Source organism: Arachis hypogaea, chromosome 2 (assembly GCF_003086295.3).
Source record: "Arachis hypogaea cultivar Tifrunner chromosome 2, arahy.Tifrunner.gnm2.J5K5, whole genome shotgun sequence".
Classification (NCBI taxonomy): Eukaryota; Viridiplantae; Streptophyta; class Magnoliopsida; order Fabales; family Fabaceae; genus Arachis; species Arachis hypogaea.
The window spans coordinates 8,231,126-8,235,140 of NC_092037.1; positions in this window are offsets into that span (position 1 = coordinate 8,231,126).

Genomic DNA, 4,015 nt, shown 5'->3' on the forward strand with positions numbered 1-4,015 from the left:
GTCCTTCCATGTAAATGGTAATGGGCTGCAACGACTCAAAAGTGGAGAGGCTTCCGGCGGATTTTGTGCCGCGGCCGTTGCAACCTGCTCGACGACGCACTCTTTCAAAGCTATGCACTCTTCGGTGCCCACGTGGTGCACATGCACTCCCCAAAATACTTGCCTCTATCATTGTCTTTTTCTTCTAACAACACTACTCCCTACCTCCCCCTCCCACTCTAACTCAAATCAACGGCTTTGTTGGTGCCAGTAAGAAATCCTCCTCTTCCTCTTCCAATGACTCTCAATCATGCTTCCTCCTGCATTTTGAATCAGATTTTCAAGATATAGACGATAGCCAAATAGAATTATTCATCACTACAAGCCATCATAATGAGTCTCTCAATCACCATACTCATGATAACATCATTTTCATGCATTACGTACTCCATCTCTGCCACCTCTACCTTCTCCTCCCAGCACCTCGCGTTGGAAATTCTTCAACTTCTTCGAACCTTATGACAACACTTACTATGCCACTGCTGACGTAGCAACAAAAAAAAAAGAGGAGGACATTGACACAGAGAAGAGGAAGTAAAAAGGTCTCAGATTGGGAAAGGAAAAGGGAAAAGAAAAAGAAAAGGGAAACTGGGGATGGGTAGGAAAAGGAGAAGTGGAAAGGGAGCGTGAAAGGGAAAGAGGAAGGGGAAGGGTTGGGGAAGGGGAAAGGGAGTGTGGAAGGGAAAGGGAAAGGAGAACTAGAAAAGGGTTGGGGAAGAGGAGGTGTTTTTCTTTTTTCTTTTTAATAATAAATACAAAACGACGTCGTTTCAGTATTTTCTAATGGCGATGATGGACAAAAATTATTTTAGGGATTACTATGAGTTCCGGAGAACAATTTTAGAGACAAATTTGAGTAATTATTAATTTCAGGGATCATTTTGAGGTTCAAATGCAAGTTTAGGGACTACTTTGAGATTTAACTCGATCCTAACTGATTTTGTTTCAAATTGAGTTATGATATGATTCATAAATTTGAAAGATTCAAGTTTAAAATAGTAAGATATGATTCAAATTTAAATTGAGATTTAAATTTAAAATCAGTAATAAATCTCATGCTATATATATGTATGCCAAGAGCAGAAAAAAGAGAGGAGAATAACACACAAGTATTTTATTCCTTTATCTCTACACACATAAACGTATGTGAGCCTAATTCTTAGAGAAAAATTTTATGGAGTGCAAAGATTTGCAAGAGGTTTCTCAATTTAGATGAGATGTCCATTGGTCAAGGAGTTGACAGCAAAGGTTGGTCTCGGTGTGGATACGCATACCGCTTTCGTACCATCGAAGGAGAAAGTGATTTTTACTAGCGTACACACAGGTATTTAGATCTAATCTATATATTATTTTTCGAATAAAATTTAAGCACAAAATAAATCTTTAGGATTATTTTTTTTTCTTCCACTGCGTGTTATGAACACATGGTAATCCTTCAGATCTAATAGATTAAAGAAGACTTTTGCACACAAAATGAATAGATAGGGTGACAGGAAATTTTCTTATCAAATACTCTTTGAAGGCGAGAAAAATTTTTGTTTTTAATGATTGAGAAAGAGATGATAGTGGTGCACTTGCAAATAAGATTGATCCATTTTTTCAAAAATTTTATCATGTTTTGTTTGTGTTAGAAACAAGAGACTAAAACGAAGAAAGGATTTGTGTATTATTGAGTGTATTCTAGTTGTCTAGAATGATACAATATAGAAGGGTATTTATAGGTTCTAAGAGAATCAAAATAATAAAAACGTAATATTCTATAATAAATATTCAGATATGCTAAATAATGCTAATTGATCCTAATTACATTCTAACATTCCCCCTCAAACTCAAGTGACAACTTAAGTTTGAAACTTATTTAAAACAACGAAATAAAGAGAAAAAAATTGCATAAACTGATAAAACGGGTGCAGACGGAACTGCCGGAAGGAAGCGCAGATGGAACTGCCGCTAGTCTAAAGGAAGTGCAGACGAAATTATCGCTTGTCTGAAGGAAGTGCAGATGGAACTGCCGCTTGTCTGAAGGAAGAGCAGACGGAACTGCCGGTATCTGAAGGAAGTGCGGACGGAACTGTCAGAAAGGAACGCAGATGGAATTGCCACAATGAAACACAAACAAAATGTCAGACGGAACTGCCACGAAAAAATGCAGGCGGAACTGTTACGAGAGACCACAAACGGAACTGCCACAAGAGAAGGTAGATGGAACTGCCACGAGAGAACGTAGACAGAACTATCACGAGAGAACGCAGACGAAACTGTTGAAAGAGAGCGAAAACTATATGATTTTTTCATGAGAATAGGTAAGCAGCAGATGACAATGGTGTTTGATCATTCGACTCGAAAAAATACAAGATAGAGAAAATAGGCTAGTCGGTGAGGTGAAAAAGCATCAAAGGAGTGACAAAGGGAAAGAAGAATGGCATTGAAAAAAATACAAAAACTACGGTGATTTACCCGCAAGGAAAACAACCTATCCTCTTCAAGGAGGATGCCATGACTCTGATACCATGTTAGAAACAGAAGACTAAACTAGAGAAAGAATTTATTTATTATCGAGTGTATTCTAGTTGTCTAGAATGACACAATATAAAAAGGTATTTATAGGTGCTAAGAGAATAGAAATAATAAAGATGTAATATCCTATAATAAATATTTAGATATGCTAAATAATACTAATTGATCCTAATTATATTTTAACAGTTTGATTGGAAGAAAGAAAATAAAAGAAAAATATAAAAAAAATTAAGTAAATTTTTATTTTATTTTTTATATATATTTGAATGAAAAAATACATAATTAATATTGCAAAATAATAGTTTTATTTTTATATATTTTAAAATATATTAAAAAGGAGAGAACAATATTAGAATATGATAATGAATATAATTTCTTTTTATTTTTCATCCAAAGTTAATTAGAAAAAAATATTTAATAGAAAATGACAATTTTTTTCTCAATTTATTTCCATTCTATTTTTTTTTTCATTTTTTTCTCAATCAAACAAAACCAAATTTGAGTACTCGAATAAGAAATTTCATTCGATTCCATCATAAGTCATATCTGATTTAATTTTCATATATTCTTTTGCACTCATTTTTTTCTCGTAGAATAAAAATATTGTTATACGAAATTAAGAGTTGATAGTCAAAAATTGTCTCTAAAAAATATTCCGATCTCCGTTTTGGTCTTCGAAAGATAAAATTAATCAAAATCGTCCTAAAAAATACACGATTTGATCACGTTAGTCCTTCCGTCAGTTGGATGATGACGTGTCGTGTTAAGTGTCACGTGTCACAAGATTATTGGTTAACGTGTCAGTGACACGGTGACACGTAGCACATGTAAAAAAGTTATTTATAATTAAAATAGTCCTTGAAAGTTCAGACGTAAGCCATTTTCATCCCAAAAATTTTAAAAATTAATCAAATTAGTCCTTATATAATTTTTTTTTTATTTTTTCTTGATAATATTAAATTTGAAATATTTTTTGATACTACTAATTTTAATAGAAATGTAATTGACAAATAAAAAATTGGTAATTGTATCTTTTCTTCTTAAAAATATTTTCAATAAAATTATCTCTCTCCTTTAATTCTTCTCAAAATCTCTCTTATTCTTTTCTATTCTAAAACATTTTTCTTACATTATCACATTTTGCTGGAATATAAATATACTCAAAATTGAAATGTATGTATTTGTTAACCTAAACAAAGTTACATGCTCAAAATCAAAATTTATGTATGTTAACCTAAACAAAGTTATATCACTATTTGTTTTCTATTACATCTTTTTTTTTTTCATTACGGTATTACTTACATATAGGATATAATGGTAGTGATATTAAAAGTCAAAATTCAAGAAGATTCACAAATTTTGCTTTAATTTCAAATTTTACAAAATATTAAAAATTTGTTGCTTAATTATTATTATTATTATTATATATTCTAAACGAATTGCTTCTTAAGCGTACTAC